The sequence below is a fragment of the Sebastes fasciatus genome, chromosome 1 (genome assembly GCF_043250625.1).
Source record: "Sebastes fasciatus isolate fSebFas1 chromosome 1, fSebFas1.pri, whole genome shotgun sequence".
In the NCBI taxonomy this organism is placed as follows: domain Eukaryota; kingdom Metazoa; phylum Chordata; class Actinopteri; order Perciformes; family Sebastidae; genus Sebastes; species Sebastes fasciatus.
The window spans coordinates 28,912,245-28,934,662 of record NC_133795.1 but is presented as its reverse complement, the minus strand read 5'-3'; the positions used below and the strand labels follow the sequence as shown (position 1 = coordinate 28,934,662).

The 22,418-nt window shown below is 40.6% G+C and overlaps 1 protein-coding gene across 3 annotated transcripts in view; it reads left to right on the top strand.

Annotated features, from left to right (window-relative positions):
- Nucleotides 1-22,418, top strand: part of cdh22 (cadherin 22) — a 191,188-nt gene that overhangs the window by 49,725 nt on the left and 119,045 nt on the right. For all 3 annotated transcript variants that reach the window (XM_074641992.1, XM_074642011.1, XM_074642002.1), the window contains one exon: nt 1,023-1,149. The gene's annotated coding sequence lies outside the window, so the exon portion shown is untranslated. The remainder of the gene's footprint in view (nt 1-1,022; nt 1,150-22,418) is intronic.

Sequence of the window (22,418 nt, the reverse complement as noted above, 5' to 3'; positions counted from 1 at the left end):
TCCTGCTGACAAACAGACAAACCGAAAACACAACCTCCTTGGCCGAGGTAATGAATGTATTTGTAATATCTGAAAATCTACCAAATACGGTTATCATCTATTCTGCACAGTTTGCCCTCATTGGCATATGTCCCCTAGAAGTGTTACATCTGCAACATTTACTCCACAGAATGAATGTGCGTGCCTTAAGAAGTCTTGAAATTATGTTTGCGCTCGCATTTCGGTCAGCCAAACATCTACACAGTTCGAATGACCTCCATTGCAGCCAGCAGAGAGAGATTTTAAATAATGTTCCACTGAATTAAGAGGCCTAAATCCCGGAGCTTCATTTTGCTGACAGAGCCCGTGGCTTGTAATCTGGACGCACAGTTACAGGGCAACTGGGTTTCAGGAGATAGCTTTTTTTTGTAATGCCATCGTCAGGACAAAGTTTGTGTGATTAGACTCAAGTTGGACTTTAATTAACGTAGCTAAGTAGCTGCATCGCAGTCTCCACGGACCTCTGCAGGTTCCAATCGTTGTAAGGGAGGAGGAGGGCAGTGGGGGGGAGGAGGTGGTTTGGAGATGTAAAGCAGGTAATTAAATGAAGATTGTACGCTATTGAATGATCTCCTGGGCAAATATAGTACATCCTCTTCTCCCTCCCTCCTCTCCTTCCCTCTCCCAACCCTCGCTCTCTCTCTCGCCTTGCACCTGAGATGAAGATGACAGTTAATGATGGTGTTTTTTAAAACCACTTTACCTCCTGCCCTATAGCTCACTCTCGCTCTCTCCAGACAGACCGAGGTTATTTTTTTTTTTAGCCTCTTCTTTCATCCTTTACTGAGATAGATCCACACCATTTTTCTCTGTGTTCCATTAGCAAATTGCCTCCCCCCCCTCTTTCTCTCCCTCCCTGTTTCCACCTCCCCACCCGCCCCCTAACCCTCCCATTAGAAATCTAACAGGGGAATTTATTCATTTAAACTCGAAAAAAAAAAGAAAACAATGAAGTTCACTCCGGGGTCTGTTTTATTTTTCAGAAGTCGGAGCGGAGGAGCCAGAGAGCTGGAGAGAGACTAATTTTGGATGGCACAGTAAAGACAACCTGAAGGACCTGAAAGCCATCATTCGCACAGAGTGGCAGCAAGGTCATCTGGCTACAGGATGGTGAGTCTGTTATTTGCATATACCGTGGGCTACGAGGTAACAAGGTCTAGCTTCTCCATTTTAATCATTTTTAAAAAGTGCTAAGACAACCATTAGTAAGCTGACCATCAGATTGTTCAATTTGCCAAGCTATTATCTACTTTCATGCATGTGCTGGCCTGGATAAAATAATCCTGCACTTTGTAAAAATAAAAATAAAAGCTGTATGATTTTTTTGTCAAGCTGTTCGATTAATGTTGATGACAGTCATAACACTTTTATTCCAGTATTTCATACAGTAATTGGCTGACAGGCCATAAAATTACAGGTCTGGACTGAGAAAGCTAGGCCCAATAAAGAAAATAATTCCTCTGCAAAGCACAGAAGACGCAGTACAGTATTAACACCATAGCCAAGTATAATCGCAACACAATCTCCTGCCGAATAAATACATTAATGCGATCCATTATTACTAATCAATCTATTCCATTCACATATTCGTATGCACAACACATCAGCTGCATTACATTTGGGGTAATCAACACTTGATTACCATAATAAAATAAGTCAGTTGGTTAAAGCCGAGTCGATTAAATAGAGAGGGAGATAGGGAGCGAGACAGTGTTTCCAATCCATGTGTGATTAACTCAATATTCTGTCCTCATTTGTGTTTCACTACGGTATGTGTATTCCCGTTGCTCTGGATTACCCCCACATCAGAAAACTGCTGAGTCAGTCGTCTTAGAGCCCTCACAGGCCGCTCCTCGTCTTAATACGTCTTGTCCTGTGTCAGGTCTTTGGATATCAGGGTTAATATCTAACTGAAGGATCCAATCTTCGAGATTACGTGTGTTTGATTTTGTTTACACCATCTGCCATAAGATGTAATTGAATGTACTGCATTGTATAATCTGATACATCCGGGGGAGATGTTGTGCTACTGCTGTCCTTGCATGTGTGTGTGTGTGTGTGCGTGTGTGTGCATAGTCCATAGATGCCCTGTAAGAATCCAAAACAGCCTGTAGATGTCCTGCGGGAATTAGTCCTAGCCTTATGAGCGAATCATGCTCTCTGAGCTAAAGTCTTAACTCATTAAGGTAATGTTCTCTGCATTTGATTAAGGTGTCGAAGGACGCTACACATCTTAATGAAGGTATTTCTGTTCGTTTTCATCAGTGTATCCACAACAGGTGACTACATTGCAAAATTTGTTGTTTTCCCAGAGACCTGGTTTTCAAACAGAGCCCTTCATTATATGTGTACTTCTTAATGAGTATTGTTCTTTTAATATTTTTTTTCTAATTAACTTTAGTATAGGGACGCACCGATACCAGTATCAGATATCGGGCACAGTCGCACCCGATACCACTTTACAGCAACGTGACGTTAACAGACGATATTGGTGCCTTGCATGCAGGGCTGCAGCTGCGACGATAACCTGATGCACAAACAAGCAAACTGAGTCCGCCCGTCCGGGAGAGTTAGCAGTCACGATGTTGCATACATTGTCGTGGATGCATGCAGCCAGTTTAGTCTCCACCGCATCAGTTTTAGCTGTGAGGTTGTCAGCTGTTTGTCTGCCTGGCATTCCTTGTCAGGGTTTCCGCCAGTGTATTGTAAGCCCTGCACAACATGTCCGGTTGAGAGAGAGAGAGAGTGTGTGTGTGATGATGAGTATGAATTTAGCAATAACGTTATAGCTGTGAACGTAGTAGTGCAGTGTGTGTACAGTTTATTTGTCAGTGAATAAATGATGTCCTAGTTCTTGTGTCTTGCTTGCCACCTGCTCATTAAAGTGAAGGGGGTGAGCACCGAAGTTAGCAATCACTCCGCCTCCGGTGCACTTAAGGTGGGCTGACCTTTTAAAGAGGACCAGCTATTCACCTATGATTGACAAGCCACTCTGAGTTTTGCTCAGCCTTTTTTTATTTTTAACATTCAAACAGTTAATTATTAACATCCCTTCTGCAAACTATGCCTGTTTGCATCAGGAAAATACAAAGAGGAATGTTAAAATGTCAGCCACAGCATCATGCTATGTATTTAATTTGTTACAGTTAGAAAGTGAGGAACATCTAATGAAAAAAAAACATGTTTTCAAAGTCATTGTTAGAACTGTAATGGTATTATTAAGTACTCATATCGGTACAATGGTATCACCAAGTACCCAAATTTAACTACTTGTACTCGGTTTGAAAAAAAGTGCTATCCCTACTTAAGTATATATTACTTTATGTTCATGTGATGTGTGTTTTATGTTCGATTCAGGACTTTAATGTGGCGATAGGTTATCGCAGGGAACATTTAACACCACAGTCCTCATTTACCACAACTTGAAGCGTTTGATACTTCCACTTGACATACACATTAACATTTTAGTCTGATGCTGCCGTTGGAGAGTGATGAGAGAGCAGGTGCAGTCGGGGTTCAGTGTCAGGCTCGAGGACACTTCGACAGGGCACAAGGCTGCTGCTGGGACACATCGGCACTTGAGGTGATTAAATCGTCTCTGGTTCAAAATGACAAGTTGTGGTTTTACGGGAAGTAACACACCGGACTATTTCTTGTTGTCTTGTCGTCACAGTGAGGTTGCAGGCAGCCAGGGCAACAACTTTTATTTTTCCTTGTTTCCCACTGCTTTCAGTCTTTACATCTCCTTCCTGTAGCATCGATAAACACAGTTCCCAAAAAGTTGAACTATCTAACTAAAATGTACCATTTTATCTATTCCCATGCTATTCTGCATGCATTTGCTACCAAAATTCCCAAAAGATTAATACCTATATCAGGGATGTGAAATGTAACATTTGGAAAATACGTTTCATGTGTTTATAAAAGGTTCAGCAACAACATTTGTCATCATAAAAACATCCGCTACAGTATAGACTTCAAAGCTGTATCCAGAGAAATACAAAAAGAGGATGCTACATGTGATTTGTTTCAGTTTTTTTTTCACCCCACAGAGGATGTGCAGTTCAAAGAGGTAGACTAGTGAAAAGTATGTCACTGGTACCAAGCCAGGATAAGGTATTACCAGCTTTAAATCCTTCAGCACTGATCAAAACCAGACTTACTGCACACACGGAGAAACTGGTACATTCGACAACAACACAGCCCTCTGCACACACACGTACACAAACTAATGCTTTGGCAATAACTTGAACAATAACACCAACAACAGTGACCTTTATGATCTGGTTCACCGGCCAGATAACAGTCATCAGTAGATCATACCATGTGGTCTGACATGCTGCTTTACTGTAGTCCCTCTCTTTTTATCCAGTAGTGGAAGAAGTATTCAGGTCTTTTACTTGAGTAAAAGTAGCAATACCACAGTGTACAAATACTATGTTACAAGCACAAAAATAGCCTATTAGCATCAAAATATACCTAAAGCACCAAAAGTAAAAGTATTCATTGTGTTATGTCATTTTATATTGCAGCTTATAAAGGTTGAGCTCATTTTAATTATCTTATACGGTATACTGCTGTGTTATATATTGATACAAACTACAAATAAACTAAGTAACTAGTAGTAACTAAATCTTTAAAAGATGTTATATGTAGTGGAATAAATAGTGGAATATTTGCCTCTTAGATGTAGTGAAGTAGAAGTATAAAGTAGCATAAAATGGAAAGTACAAGTATACATACAATTTGTACTCAAGTACAGTGCTTGAGTAAATGTCCTTAGTTACATTCCAGCACTGCTTTAATCACACAGTCTTATGCTATATCTATTTTTGTTATTTTTTCCCAACTCTACAGATGTGGTTGTTTTACTGTAGTTGCAGTTTTCTTGTGTGCAATGATTCAGCCGTTGGACTACTTGTTTTTCATTCTACCTTTTTATTTTAATTAGTACTGTTACCATCGAGCAATGAGTTTGTATATATATATATATAGTATATGTAGCCCATAGGAACAGTTTTGCTTTGGGGCACTGGAATGATGGGAGATAGGAAATGCTCTTTGCAGTATGTTGCTGCAGCCCCAGTGGTTTAACAAGCAAAGATTTGGATTAACTTCTTAAATGAAAATATGACTGTTAAGTCTGCATGTCTGAGTTGGAGGGTTTTCAGAGGCTTTTCCAAATCTCAAATTCTCACAGTTTAGTTCAGTAAATTGTGTAATGTGCAAGCTTTAAAAACCTGTGTGGATATTTACAGTACGACTGTGTGTGTCCGTCTATATTGGTTTCTCCCTACAGTGTGTTTACACTGTGCATGCTGTTTCTGTAACTGTGTGTACAACAGTGTGTTAGACTCTCTGAGTTCATTTGCTCATGCTTGTGTACTTGCATGCCTCCATATGTCTCATAATCCAGGAGACTGGCACACATCATAGCGTTGGGAGCTGGGGAATTCAGAGCCGTTCTGCCACATTCATCAGTCAAAAGACACAGACAGAGAGAACTTATGTGGCTGTGTTTAGGATATTACACAAAATAAAGAAAGCTTCTGACTGTGCGCGGGGAACAGCTGCCTCACTAAATGAGGAATCCGCTGTGGAGGAGATTCAAAGGGGCAATTTTACACCAGCTTATGAGCAAGGGAGTGAATAGAGGGATGCACGCTGCCTAGAGACCGCCAGATGTTACACAAGGGAATCCATCTACAGCAAGACTGACCAAGGGTGGAATGATTCTAAATTAGCTCTGAAAAATTGGGTCCTCGCATACAAACAGATGAAGGAAATATTTAAGGAACAGAGTGTCTTATGAAAAACGGTTGCCAGTTTAATTTAGCCATTTTTTCATTACCTCTGCCAAGGAGGTTATGTTACAAGCACTTTTCGTCTGCCTGCTGGTAGTTTGTACGATATTTGAAAAACTAGAGAACAGATTTTAAAACACATTTGGTGGGGAGTCCAGCCATGGGCCAAGAAACAAGTAGTGTGGATTCCAATTTAGATTTTTAAAGGATTTATTAACATTACATCATTTTTGGACATCAACTTCCATCAACTACTGCACTTACTTGAAAAATAATTGCTGCATGTATCCAATTCACATCACTGACAAAATGCATTTTCAAATGTTCAAAATAGGGCTGTCAAACGATTACAAATATTTAATCGCAATTAAGCGCATGATTGTCCATAGTTAATCGCGATTAATCACATGTTTTTGTTAATGTCCCTTAAAGGGAGTTTTGTCAACTATTTAATACTCTTATCAACATGGGAGTGGGCAGATATGCTTGCTTTTTGCAAATGTATGTATACATTTATTATTGGAATTCAATTAACACAAAACAATGACAAATATTGTCCAGAAACCCTCACAGGTACTGCATTTAGCATAACAAAATATGTTCAAATCATAACATGGCAAACTCAAACCCAACAGACAACAACAGCTGTCAGTGTGTCAGTGTGCTGACTTGACTATGACTTGCCCCAAACTGCATGTGATTATTATAAAGTGGGCATGTCTGTAAAGGGGAGACTCGTGGGTACCCAAAGAACCCATTTTCATTCACATATCTTGAGGTCAGAGGTCAAGGGACCCCTTTGAAGATGGCCATATCAGTTTTTTCTCTTCAAAATGTAGCGTAAGTTTGTAACGTTATTTAGCCTCCTTCCTGACAAGCTAGTATGACATGGTTGGTATCAATGGATTCCTTACGTTTTCTAGTTTTATATGATACTAGCATCTTCACGCTACACAATTGCAAGTTGCGTCAATGTGTTAAAGAAATGAGTTGCGTTAAAACAAATTTGCGTTATCACTTTATTAGTGCGTTAACTTTGACAGCCTTAGTTAAAAAATGTCTAAGATATTCCCATTATTAAAAAAACAACACAGACACAGGATTGTGGAGACTTGTTAGAGGTACATTTTACAACATAATTGCAGAATACTGTTGAATCAGCAGAGACATGCTACCATGCGTTATACAATTTAATAGGAAGTGACATATGTTCAGTTCAGGACCACATGTACATTGCTATTATTGTACACTACAGTGTATTTACTCACGAAAGGGCAAGTAACTCATTATACTTCATATTCAGGAACAAATCTTTATCATCAGCTGTACAAAACTGTTACAGTCAACAGCTCCACCAAGCGAAACATTGTCATTGCATACAATATGAATTTAATATATCTATTCAAGTCTTTTGAGGTGGATTAGGTCTTTTTCAACAGAGAACTGACTTGGTCGGTAGTGGTTAAAGATGGAATTTTTTTACAAATACCACATACAGCACAAGATAATATCTAATATAAAGGTCACATATGGAAACTGCAGGCTGGCCTAAACAGCATAAAAGCATGTACAGATAAATACCTTGTGCCATATGTCCTTTGTGAAGGCTAGCTGGCCATTCCACTATCATTAAATCCCTCTGGACCGTTGTCATTGTGAGGCTGAAATTAAACATCAATAAAGTTACAAAGAAAAAGCCACGAAGCAGAACTATAGAAGTAACATGGTTACCACCGTAGATATTAATGCTGAAACCTTTTTCTAGCTACAATGCTGCCAAAGAACTAGATGAATTTATACTGTAATTCAAAGATACTGCTTCGGATGGCTAATCCCATAAACACAATAAAAACACAACCGAGTATGAGACTGCTGTTTGTTCAAACCCTGTTATCCATCTCCAGAGATGCTGTGATTTCATGGCAGATGGGAGAGGTGAGAGGCAACATCATAGTGCACACTTCTTATTGCATTGGGCAAACTGTGTGTGTGTGTGTGTGTGTGTGAGATTGAAGCAACCGCTGGTCTAATCATTCAGTGCGTTAGCTATGGCAGGTGGCTGGCAGTCAGGCGTGCTCCATGTTAAATCCAGCTCCTGTTGCGTTTATTGATCTTTTGTCTTTTAAGAAGTATCAGACAGGGCTTTTGTTTTTGCATCTGTAAACACTGACCGTGGTTGTGGGCTGTGGAGTTGATGTTGACGTTGATTGTGACTGATTACAGGGCTGGGTATATGAGGCTGAGATATGAAGAAGCTGCCCTTCAAACTAGTGCTACATTTCTCCTTCAACCATACATATACAAGAATAGGTCCAGAATGTTGTTTCTTCAATAAGCAGCCTTTCTTTTTAGCTTGTCTTGCGGTACATTGTTGTTTCCTCCCTATTACTGTACTGTAATAATGTGCCTCTGCGAGATAAACAGCCACGCTGCTGTGATTCTTACATTCCAACTAATAAGTTCCCATACGTCTTTTCTCTCTGTTTCAAAAGGTTTCCTCACATTCTGAACGCTTTCAGTCCTTTTTTGACTTCCTTCTCTATCTTGCAGCAGCTGAAAAAAGAAAAAAAAGGAAAAAATAGAAAAGCCGACAGACATGAAACCGGAATGGAAATTCTGCCAGGCGCTGCCACCTCCTCAGATGCAATACTGAACTACGCGAGGGGATCTTTGAGGAAGCAAAAGGGACTTTTAATGAACAGGCCCTTTATTGATCTGTGGACAAAACAGTCGTTAATTATGTGCTGGTGGGCATTTAATTGAGGGAGTGAAACAAGGTCCCTGCTTGCTAAGCTAATGCACGGTCAAGAATGAGGAGGATTTGATTGAGTCCTGTGCCATCGGGGTAAAGGATGAGACACAAATGATCACTCAAGCCAATGCTGCTGGATCTTCCTCTCTCCCTCTCGTACTCTTTTTTTTCCTCTTCTGTCTCTCTCTGCCTCTCCCTTTCTTTGTCATTTAGTAAGTGATACTCGCTGCGTTATTCCACTTACTTTGTTTCCAAATTTGAACATCTGCGTGCTCTTTTGTCATCTCTTAAGCCCAGTCGGCCTCGGGCATCTTTGATTTTCTGTAAATGGCAGCAGTGAAGGAGTATCTGATGCAATAGAGAATCTGCAAAATGAGCATATTGACTCAATATGCTGCGTGTGTTTGTCTATTACAGCACCCGTGTTTCTGTGGTTAGTGCAGTCTAGTGTATATCTTTGATCTGTAGTTGTCAGTCATCATCAGGCAGCCAACTGTCTTATGGCTCTGCTCAGCGAGTCTTATTATGTGCAAGCACAATCTCTGCTGACTGTCCGTTATATTGTCTCTGTGAACCCTCTGAAACTGATGGTCATTTAATAGTTTCTCGGCAGTAGTTTTAGTCAATGACTCTATCTGTTAAATCAAATTTTTATGGTTATTATGTCCTCCAAGAGTTGAGAAATACAGTCAAGGAGATACTGTAGATGATTTAAGGAAAACACAAACAATAGCTAATGACAAATAAATGAGAATAAGAATAAGGGATGCACCGATCTGACTTATTTCAGTCCCAATACCGATAACGATACCTGGGCTTTGGGTATCGGCCGATAGCAAATAATACCGATCAGATATTGGTATTTTATTAATAAGCTGTATAACTCACTGTGTGGAAGTGGCTGGGATCATTCTTTTATGTGTGAGGCAACATCGGGCTTGATTTAAACATTGCTTTCCTAACTTTGTAAAACAAAATGTGATCAATGATTGCATAGATATAAAAGATTTTAATCGTTCTTTATTATTGGGATGGTGGGTCGTTCACCAGCAACTTGGTAAGAGATCTTCAGAATTAGTAGGAATTACAAATCAAGTGGAAACATTTTAATGCATCAACAAATTGGTCAAAACTTCAACAACAATTAAAATGACAGTATATAATGTATATAGTATATAAAAATAAAATTGAGTCGAATGGATCGGCCCCATTGTCGCCGATATCCGATCCAGCTATTTGAGTCGGTATCGGCCCGATATCCGATCAAGTATCAGTATCGGTGCATCCCTAATAAGAATGAAGATGTGACTTTAAGATATGACATGATACAAGATAGTCATAAAAAAATATTGATTACACTCATTTATGACTTGTTGTTTAAGAAAAATAGCAACAGCACACAGCATATGAGCAAATTCTGATATTATATCCTATTAAATTAACACAAACACAAATCTGAACATGGGGTCATTTGGGTCACATGTGTGTAGGGCAATCAGATGAGTCATAAGTAATCAGTCCCAGTGTGGTGTGTAACACAAGCAATGATACAACCTCTGTCACTTGCATCACAGACACATCTGGAGATGAATGGCGGTGTTTAACTGAAGAACTACACAAGGTGTAATCCCTACAGGGGATGAGTTGCGTTGCGTGAGCACGAGTGTATAAGCTCAGCGTGAGTTAGATTCTCATTAAAAGAGGCTTATTTATCTCTACACCTCCTAAAGAATCAAGGCTGGCGTCTTCAAGTCTTTGGGCTGGCAGCAATTACCATACCTATCAAGTAGCTTTTATAACGCCTGTTCTGTGTCATAAGAAAGATGTGCCAAGCTATTACTCAAGCTGCCGGCACTTTTCACAAGGTGTAAGTGCTGGATGCGCTCTCAAAATGGATTTATGTAAAGGGATCAGTTTCTCTGCATGCGAAAAAAACAACACATCCATTTTAGAAGTTAAAAATATAGCTTTGCCACCTTTGCCTGTCTGGAGAAAAGGGAATAGTAGCTCGTAGTTGTAAGCTGTTGAAACCACTTGTGTTTGGGGATTTAAACTGCAGCTATGCTTTGCTTTAAAGGTTTCTCTATACCATATCCAGAGCATTAATATAGCAGCAAATAACTATTTGATATGTAAAGATCTAGAGGAGTTATGTCTACCTGAGTAGAGAATTTAGTCACTCTCCCTCTGTGTGTGTTGTAATCCAAGCTTCTCTGTGCTTTGTTGCCATAGCCGGGCCGGCCGCACGTGTTTTTAGTGCATGTTCGTGCATGTGAGTGTGCCCCACTGGCTAGCTCACGGCCGCCGCTCTGCACCGCTCTCATACACCGCTCTCATACAGCGGTTACGGCTGATAACGTTGCTTCGACCTACAGCTTCATCACTGAAGCGTAGAACCCACCCTAAACACTGTTATCTCTGTCAGCACTTTTCCCTTTGTTTTCACTGTTAGACAGCACTGTTAGCTACGGGGCGCTGGCTCGCCGTCGCCATGTTGAGAGCCGTTGAGAGGCAAAATAAATGCTCCCAACTCCATATTTGGCAACCTTTAGTTCAGAAAATGGTTACTAAATATCAAGCATTTGCCTTGAATTATACTATCAGTTAAGGCCATGCACGTCAGCGCTGGCATTTTTCCAAATTAATGGGACAAAAGCTGTTAAAACTGCTGTGCTTGTATCTGACTCCGTGTACTTTGTCAGTTCATTAACTCCATTAAAAAGTGTGTGACAGCGATCCCACAGTGATACACCTCATGCGCTCCCAGATGTTCGCACTATGCGTTCGTACTAGTCATCTGGGAGCGTGCAAAATGCGCTTGATTTGCAGTCTGATAATACTATTAATGCTTTAGTTATTAATCAAATAACAAAAATACACACATTAGAAGCATTAAAGTGCTGCATAACCTTCTGTCAGTCACCAGAATTTGATTTCCCCACTAGGGTCTTGATAATGCACTGATGACGCAGGATGATAATTGCCAAAACTGTCCAATCAACGAGGTACCTTTCGGTCTGTATAACCTCCAGTTTACTTATCCTGGTTAGTTTGTTAAAAGTCAGTGTGAACAGAACTAGAATGCACCATGCAATCATTTTTTCCATTTTGGTCCGGACCAAATGAACCGAGCTGCAGGTGTGAAAGCTCCCTCAAGTCATACTGGCAGTATTTTTAGTGCTAGTTTATATTTCAGTTCAATTCCCTAGGATAAATAAATAAATATGAGCTCTGATGCTATATGATGAAACACAAAGCAACTCCTTGGACTCAGGGTATCCAATGTAAATTTAGCATAAAAAAAGATAACTCCATTTATTAGCCCTAGTTGAGCTATACCTCTTTAATAATGCAAACGGTCCTCGAAATGTTCACCCAGCGTCGGGCTCTGGTTGTAGAAAATTCCTCTGCTGATAGTATTGTGTGACTAGCCATAATATCCTATTGCTGCTCGGAGGGCTATTACTGTCATAGAAACCCAACAGGGTGTCATTATAAGGCCAGCAGCTGCGACTATTTGTTTTTTCCCATGTTAGCACAGCCTCACAGCTGTGTGTGTGTGTGTATGAGCACGGAGAGGAACGCGTACATGCTTGTGTTCAGGCCTATGTGTGTGTGTGTTTAACATGCGGCATGTATCAAGTGTGTGTGTCTGTGTGTAATCTACAATGCTCTTTTCTCCCGGGGTCCATGACCTCCCATTGCTCTATGATAAATGTGTGCTACCGTCGAGCATGTGTGGCCTTAAAATGAAACGCTCGGCTGGCTGGCTACTGTGTTCAGACACATCATTACCAGTATAGATCTATTGATTGTTTGTTGTTGTTGTTTTTTTCTTTTCCTCTCTTTGTGTTGTTCTTTTTTTCTCTTTTCAATTAGCTGCACTTTCACACGCATTAAACACACACGCTAAATGATTTGCCCCGACTGAAGTACAGTTTGACGTACGCTCATTAGAGACTGTCCTCGCTGGAAAAACAATAGCACTAATCCCTCAAATGCTTAAAATGACCTTTGTTTTACGTTTTTCTAATTGGCAGCCTTTTGTAGATGTGTGGCAATTGATTTTTTGTTCAAATGAAATCCGTTTGGTAGCAGTGGTGGTAGTAGCGTGGAATTGTTATCCTGCTCTCGGGGACGTGGTTAGGGTGAATGAATGGGCATATACAGTTTCTTACTTCGACAACAGACACTGGGGTTTGCATCCTGTATCCCACAAACAAACTATGTTGATCTCTTTTAAACATGAAGCCAATCTTTCCCTGACATTAACCAAAATGATTTATTTGAATAAACTTGATAATACCTTAACCATACGAACAGAAAGCTTGATAAAATACCTTTTGGCATAGATAGACAGATTCTTTATATTTTATTAATTAGGTATGATGACCTTTAGGTGATTTACATTAGAGTGTGGCTTCGGACCTCACTTCCTCCTATTGTGCCTTTGACCCCCTTTATACCTGGCATGAAAATGCATTTTGGTTGATCCGGTTGCAATCGGATAGTGCCTGACCACATTAGAGTACAGGTGTAAATGCACCCAAAAGACATTGAGGACGGATTGTGATCCGATCAGCCAAACCACCTCTGAAGGTGGTCAGGGATGCATTGTGCCCACCTTGAACACAAGTGTAAATACAATAGCGTATCTCAATCCACATACAACAACTACGGGGGCAGAAATACGTAATGCTAGGGCTGTCCTAATTACAATGTTTTGGGCTCTGGAGCTTCGGTAGTAGGCTAATCAACAGCGAATAGTCAAAGCTTTGGTGTGTGTGTGTGTGTATGTGTGTGTATGTGTGTGTGTTGGGGGGGTGAAGGGGTACAGAGGTACAGGTACTCAACCTGCATCGCAATCTCCGCGCTCCTCTGGTCATTGGACCTCCTTGACCAGAGGTCACCGCCATCACTCTGTCTGTGCTCATAGTCTCCCTCTGTGTGTGTGAGAGTACGTATACCTCAAAGTCACGTTTGCGGGCTCTCTCCCTCTAAACGGCAGCGTTTTGAGGCTGATGTATTCGCGCATTACGCACCACGTGCCCGGCTGCAAGCCTGCGTGTAATGCAGCCTCCGGAGTCTTCCTCTCAGACCTTTCAGACGGATCTCTGATCTCTCAGATCTCATTCGGATCTCAATGTGGGCACTGGACACACATATTGATACCAGGTGTTAATGTATTCAGGTTAAATCATATCTAGATACAAGATACAAGACACATTTTCATGCCACGTGTAATGTATTCACACTATTACTGTTCCATCTCTTACTGTCACATTTAAGGTTAGACTTAAGTGCTGTAAATTGGATAAAACAGCTTTCACTTGTCATTAGAAGCACACACACGTTATTTAAATTGGGCTATATACCGGTGCATTTAACAGACATTTAATAGATGCATTAAGCAAAACTGTTAAAGCTTCTTTTTTAGCTACATTCTTTAAACTATGTTAGTTATACTGACTTTTTTTTATCTCATTTCAAAGTAAAGAAATTAAGTATAGGCTATAGGTGAATATCTGCCCTTCAAGTGAGGACAAGTATTAGTCACACTAATTGCGTGTAATGGATTTTACCTGAACAGTCATCAATTACCTTTCCTTATAATCAACATTAATTGATCACAGGGATTATGTATGCTTTACATCATTAGTGTGACATGAATGTATCCGTGTGAGATGTGTGTGAGCGATGTAGCCACATCCTGCCTTCACTTTGCCCGTCTGTCACTCATCACTAGGTAGAGCGAGGCCTGTGTATTTGTGCTCTATGTGGGATCATATGCAGCCAGTTGCTCGCAGCGTTGGATAGGGAAGTCAACCCACACACTCTACTAACATTTTGACTGAGCACCTTCAGGGCCTCACTGTCTCCAGCTCTACACTGGTTGGAACCGATCAATCATTTTATTTTCTCAAGACTGCAGGTGTCTCTAGCAATTCTTTAGCAAAGCGCTCAGAATTCTTCTCTTTATATTAAATGATAGTGTGGATATGAAAGTGTAATTCTTAGTATTTCATTAACCCTCTGAGACCCACAATAGACCAGTTTTTGTCTTTTTAGAGGGGTACAAGAGGTCTTTAGGGGGTTATAGCAGGTCAACAGTAAATGCCACATAGTGGTGTACATCATCTGAAAGCTGGGAACCTGAAGATTAATTTGATATGCAGCTCATGTTGTTCTAGTCATTAATAATAAAGAAACATGAATGAATTCATAATACTATATCTTAGGGTTTGGAACATTATGATAGAAGTATGTGATGGCCATCCCCATGCTCACTTTTGTCTCATTAGCTGTTGCAGCAATTTTTGGTTTGATACCATTTGTTACACAGATTTGGTGCTAATTTTAACATTTTTTTACCATTCGAGAATTGATAAAAATGATCAATAATCCCTCTGAAATACCACATTAAGACACCCAGACCTTGAGGAACACTGTAGAAAAATCCATGCTGGGATTTGGTATCAAAAACTTTTGACATTTTGAGATTTCTGCAAGAATTGCATTTTTTTTCGGCGATTGGATTGAGAGCTCTTCGGTTCTGGAAACTGCTCAGCAACCCTCTTATTGTCAATCTACCTAGGAAAGCCATCCATCCTATGAATGCCCTACGTCTTTAGTGTGTAGTTGTACATTTTCATGAGGCTGTGATTATCCTAGAGCTCACAACAGGCCATTTTATACAGTGAGGTAAAATAAAAAAACAATGGTCTCACTACAATGAAATGGTTACTATAGGGACTAACATCATCACACATGAATACAGTTGGGCTCACTGGATCCACAAGAGTCTCCGCTTTACAGTGATGTCCAATCTATGTAATTCCAAGACTGTTTAGGGACCCCAGTATTCAGAAATTTTCAAATACACTATTTTAGAATCGGTGAAAATAACACATTGCTGCATACTGCATTCAAAGCACTGCATGTTTTTTGCCCAGAACTTGAGGTCAGAGGTCAAGGGACATCTTTGAAAACGGCCATTTCAGTTTTTCCTCGCCAAAATGTAGCCCAACTCACTTCACATACTAACACAGTTACACCCTCCCTCCCGCTCTCCTTTCCATACAAAACTCTTGAAACCTGACAAGAGCTTTTCAATTTCCAGCAGCGATCTTCGCTAACAACCCTGGCCTACCAGGATCTATAAGGCCATTACCATTCATAGGAACAACAAGAAACAAGGCAGAGCAGATGTCCCATAAGACTAACAGCAAATGCATGGTCTTGTCTCCTTGTGTTAAATCAATATCATGCTCCGTTTAAAAATGTTTTTTTTTCTTGAAGCTTTGCTCCCACTGTTTGTATCTTTGCTGTCTGTGAAATGTGTTTTCTCTGAAGTAGGATCAGACGAGCCCTAATGCTTTATTTTGGCACGGCGGCACGGCAAACTTAGAGGACGCTGATTGCTTGTGTCCTCCACTCTAATGCTCCTGTTAATTCTCCAATGGAGCTGATTGCCACATTCAGATGTGCGGAGGGGGTTAGAGAGGAAAACTGTTAGCGGTCGGCACGGCGACGAGGTCCTGCGGCAGCCTGCCATTAATTCAGCCACTGAGTTGTTTCACCTCTTGTCTTTCCCTCTCGCTCTCCTCCTCTCACCCTCTCTCTCTCTCCCTTTTTCTGTCCCTCAACTGCTTCACATAACGCTCTAGGAATTAAATTAGAGCTTGCGAAATCTTCAGACATGCTTATTACCGGGCCGGCATTGTTGTAATGTGTCTGACCTTGACCTGTTAAGGATTAATCCAAGCAGACAGGGCTGAGCAGGCGCTCCGGCTGATTTCTCATGCAGAGCACAGACACCAGTTGTGTTTACGAATCTGAGATAGAAGAGGAGAACAAACAAGAAGTGCCGGCTCCTCACTCAGGGAGAAGAGTTCGAACTGGACTCGCTGTGTCATATCACACGGCAGAAGGTGTGACGATTTGTGTGTTAGGGATGCAAAAACCATCATAATGTTTGTACGGTCAGTACATCAGTGTTTATTTGAATATTCAGAGTGTTTATTTGCAAAGCTTAAAACTGAAAAAAACAAAAAAAAACACTTACATCCATCCCAGCCAATATGTCTATGCTGGCCACACTTAGGTTAGTGAGGGGCCAGCATTTGGGCTCAGTTTGGGCAACCGATATGGGCTCCATGATGTCTGCCGGCGTGGTTTTCGAATGGGGCCAAAGTTGACTCATAGTGGGGGCCATGTGAGCCACCATCCTTAAGGTTTACCTGGGTAATTTTGTTCCAACTGTTTGGGCCAAGGTAGGTTACTAAAAGCTAGTGTGTGTACATTAACATTAATGTATTATTTTTTGCATTCTTCTCATTGTCATCCCAGCCAATCCCTCTCATTATTAAAAGTGCTCTATTCGATATCCAGGGCATTGATATAGCAGCAAACAACTATTTGCTATGTAAAGATATAGAGGACTAATGTCTACCTGAGCAAAGAACGAAGTTGCTCTCCCTCTGTGTGTGTAGCACTTGTAATCCAAGCTTGTCCGTGCTTTATTGACATAACCGCGCCAGCCGTGCGTGCCTTTTTGTGCATGTGAGCGTGCCTCACTGGCTAGCTCATGGCCGCGGCTCTGCACTACTCTCATACAACGGTTACAGCTGATAATGGTGTCCTGACCGACGGCGCCGTTGCGGAAGCGTAGCACCCACACTCCGGTTGCCCCCCTGGGGAAACACTGTTAGCTCTGTCAGCACTGTTGCTGTGTTTTCACTGTTAGCGATGTTAGTACGGCTGGCTCAGCCGTCGCCATGTTGAGACCTGTAAGGAGGCAATAGAAATGCTCCCAGTCTCTCATTTAGCATCTGTATACACAGAAAGCATACACTGACAGCATTTACCCAAGGAATTATCCATATGTTAAACAATGCAGCCAAACTTCAGCTTTGGCAAAAAGGCAACAGCCCTAATGGCGTATTCAGTGGAAGATAAGGAAATCTGCAGATAGATACCAACAGAAGGTAGATTTGGCTTTGCAAAAGTATAACAGAATATTCAAGGCAAGGCATAATTTGTATAACACAATAGTATACATGATAATTTAATGTGGCGTTCAGACAAAAACAACAGCATCAGGAAAAGAGAAAAATAAATGATAGATAAAACAAAAATATTATAAAAGGTCAAGTGCACATCTCATATTTGATTAAAAACATTGTAGTCTTGATTTTAAAGTGATTATTCGTGCTCTTGTGTCATTGCACAAAAGCTGAAAGCAGGTTCATCGTGATTGGAATCAACTTTGGGAACAAGTTTGACCTTTGAGGTGAGGGAAGTTGATAATGTAGAAGATCAGACATATTTTGGTCCTTAAAACATAAAAACAGGCTGGAAGCCTTTTGAGAACTGGAGCGATGTGCAGCAGTGTTCTGAATTAGCTGTAGCTGCCGGAGGGCTTTTATAGAGACCTGCGAAAAGCCCATTACAGTCGTCCAAACAACCAAAGATAAGGTGTACTAGAAGCAGGTAGAAATCAGGCAGGGTTGCATAATGTAGCACACAGTGTACGACCATCATTAAGCCAAAGTTTGAATTAATCGTTCAAATGTTTATACAGTTATCACAGTCAGCCAGCCAGCCATTGTTTACCTTCCTACAGGAACATTTCATGAGGTACTTTTCACAAACCACTAATTTAAGTTGGCACATGGGGGCACATGCTGTTTTCTGTGCAGAATTTAAATGCAGTGGAAACCTCAGCGTGGCTTCAGAGCCACACATTCTGTTCCTAAACAGAAACACTATAACCTCACATTTGAATTGCAGAATTGTTATATTATTACGCATATGATTTCACAGTCAGTGAGGTTTGGGTGTCTCTGGTATCAGTTTGTCCTAAAGCATCCCCAACTATAAAGGAAAAGTGAATTCTTAAGTGGAAAGGTGACGCTTTTCCAAAAGAGGACCACACTCTGCTTCTATGTAGGTCATTAGTTCTCAAAAATCCTCTTCTCTCGACGTTGCTAATCGGTTGACTAAATTTAGTAATCCTGTTGGCAGTGAGGGCAGAGATTCTGAGTTTGGCTTCTGCCACACTTCTGAGGAGCCTGCAGAAACGCTGTCTCGCCGGTTTAGCTAGTTACGACGTCTTCAGATGAACGATTATTTTTGTTGTTCTGTTGTCATCGAGCCATATCTGAACTCTTTTATGCTATTTAATACAGTGTTATTTTGTGAAACTTATATGCTTTTTTTTGGGACTACAGGGAAGAGATATTGATGCAACTATGATAATTCAGAGGATGTGTTTGTTTGAAAAAAATATATATACTAGGAATACCTTACAATATGATGCAGAAACACTGGTGTTTAAATTTAATCAAAATTTGATTAAAACAGACTACGCAGGTCGATGTGATTGTGTGTGTGTTGTTCACATTTTCCTAATGTTCTAACTAGGGCTGTCAGTTGATTGAAATATTTAATCACAATTAATCACATAATCGTCCATTATTAATCGCGATTAATCACAAATTTTCTATCCATTCAAAATGTACCTTAAAGGGAGATTGTCAAGTATTAAATACTCTTATTAACATGGGAGTGGACAAATATAATGCTTTATGCAAATGTATGTATATATTTATTATTGGAAATCAATTAACAACACAAAGCAATGACAAATATTGTCTAGAAACTCTCACAGGTACTGCATTTAGCATTACAAATATGCTCAAATCATAAAATGGCAAACTCAAGCCCAACATCAACAACAGTTGTCAGTGTGTCAGTGTGCTGACTTGACTATGACTTGTCCCAAAACTGCCTGTGATTATCATAAAGAGGGCATGTCTGTAAAGGGGAGACTCGTGGGTACCCATAGAACCCATTTTCATTCACATATCTTGAGGTCAGAGGTCAAGGGACTCCTTTGAAAATGGCCATGACAGTTTTCCCTCGCCAAATTTTAATGCACATTTTGAGCATTATTCATCCTCTTTTGCAACAAGCTACTATGAGAGGGTTGGCACCAATGGATTCATAAGGTTTTTTAGTTTCATATGATATCAGTATCTTCACTCTATCTTTAAAACTGAGCCTGTTACGACCTCCGAAATATCGATTGCGTTAATGCGTTAAAGAAATTAGTGGTGTTGAAACTAATTTGTGTTAACGCGTTATTATTGCATTAAATTTTACAACCCTAGTTCCAACAGTATAGATCTATATTCTCTTAAGGTACTGTGCATACATATTTAACATAACTGGAGCCTCATTACTTAAAATACAACATCTGCATTTTCTCGTGAATTTAATGAAGTGTTGTTTTCCAAAACCAGGAGGCAGTACCTATCATGTCTTTGGTGCATGCAACCCACCCCCACATGGCCTTATAGTGTCTCCATCCTACTCTCAGACACTCTCATGCTAGTGTTTACCCTGGCTGCAATTAGCGTAGAATATTCTATGCATTTCTAACACGCTGAGTCTTATCTACCAGAGAAAAATCTAAAAGGAAAAGGAATCGTTATCTCCCTTTCTAGTCATTTCCATAGCAGCAAACTTGAGTCCCTGACCCCTCATTTGGAGTCTCGTAGCCCCTATTAGCCCTAGAAGATTCTTTCTCTTCTCTGTATCTCTTATTCTTCGTCCATTTTTCCTCTTTTTATTCCTGTAACTGCATTGACTCGTCCTCTCTGTCTCACTGTTTCTATGGTATTTTTGACCATATTTTTGTGTCCCAATGTCTCTCTCTTTCTCTCTCTCTGCTTTTTCTTCCTCTCTCCTTGTCTTTGTCTCTATTCCTCTTTTCTCCCTCAGCAATGTTTTGTGATTGGCAGCTGAAGCTTGACTGCAGTAGAGTTAATAGAGAATAGAGAGGAATACCTAGAGGATTTACAGCTGAGTGGAGACGCACAAATAAGATAATGACTTGGGAATAACAATTTCGCTGCACCGTTTGGGAAGGCGCTGGAGAGAGAGAGAGAGAAAGAGACAGATGGAGGGGAAGAGACAGACAAAGAAAGCCTTAAAGACAGTGAGGAAGAGAGGCAGAAAAAAGGGGCAGACATAAGTGAACAGATTCCAGGGGCGGCCGACTTAACAAGATTTTTCTAATTTGGAGAAAATAGTCAGAATCCCTGTGGGTTTCCCGAAAAGATAAAGCTTTGTATTTTTAGACAAGGAGCAGTGATGAAGTAAAATAGTTATTTTCCGTCCTGATGCATTTGTTTTGACCGGTTGATTGCTGACCATATCTTTTGTTTCACTAATGGGATACAATAGAAATTTGGAATATTAATACTTACAGTGCAATGCTCATTTTGTGTGTGTGTGCGCTTAGTGTGGGGTGTCTGCACTTGTGTTATATCTACCCTGTTTGCACATTCCTCATCTGAAACAATGGCTAAGTACCAATATAAAGACATTTTTCCCACAACGGGAGAGGCGCCTGCTGAGGAGAGATAACCCACTAAAATTCATAATGCCCGAGCATCTCTTTAACTTGCCAGACAGGAATGGGTCACCCATCAAAACCCATAATCTACAGTCATTTGCTTGTCAGAGTTGTTGGTTGAGTTATAGAGGCTGCCGGCACTCAGAAGGCCTTCTTAAGGGACCTAATCTCAGACGAAAGACAAGGGCTCTCGGTGCTATCATTTCCCCCCTCTCGCTCCACTGCTCCGTCCCTCCATCATCTCTTTGACATCACTCAACGCTCAACAAAGTAGCTAATGAAGCAGAAGAGGAGAGAATATTTGCCCAGTAATTAAGAAAAATGAAAGGAAGTGGAGTTTGAAAGCTGACACGGGCGCACACCATAATTGTCCTCTCCTTGACGTGGGAGTGTGGCGCAGGCTATACTTTTCCAGTACACCCTTCTTAATTCAAGTCTCATTAGCTCTCACTCCTTGCAGCCCTAAGATGTCTGTCCGTCTCACACTTTCCTTCTCATTTCTCCCTCCGAGTCTCTGTTCACCTCCCCAGTCAAATTGTCAAGTTATGTATTACAGTTATCAACCGATTGAGGATCTGAGATAAAGAATAAAAAATGCATCTAAAGCTATTTTCTGTTGAATGTGTTCATCACAGACAGTCACACAAGTTTTTTTTTCACAAGGACAAACTCTGCTCACCAAACCCAAATGATGTCTTAAAGGTCATTCACAATGTTTCAGATAGTTCTATAAATCCTCAAAAATACTAAACAGGGCACGGAGTTCAAAGCTTTCACATCAAATCATCTCCTTGTACCTGTTTCACATAAAATACTGAAATACAGATTTTTAGCAATATGCTGCTGAATATACAGTACCCAGCACCGAATGCAAAGGTTTGGAAGTGTGCTCAACTTCTTGTGCACGGTGTAGCATATATCGCTCCTGTCGAGAACACAGCTGGAGGTCTTGAAAAACTGCTCAGAAATGTACAATTACTAAGCTTGCCCAAGGTACCAGTTTTTCACACCGTTTCCTGACAATGCCGTGTGCCTATTTTACATGAATATAGACTCATTTTATAGAGCACTTTTTAATATATATATATTTTTCCCCTCCTAATCGGAATTTATCCATTAAAAGTCAGCCAGAGGCTTTAAATGGTTCAATGCGTAAGATCTTGCCATAAATTTAGTTTAAAACATGAATCAATATTATCAACAGAATGTGAAGAGGTTACAGTGTTGATGTTATGTCAAAGACGTCTCTGTATTGTGTATCGTGATATCTACTGAAATGAGCATGCTAACCCCGGCCCGTCCTTTCACTTGTTCCTTGAGAGGCGAAATAGTGAGTCACTGTGGTGTCCAGTCTGCCCTCAGTCCAACATGAGAGGATGAGGAATTAGAGCTGCACCGT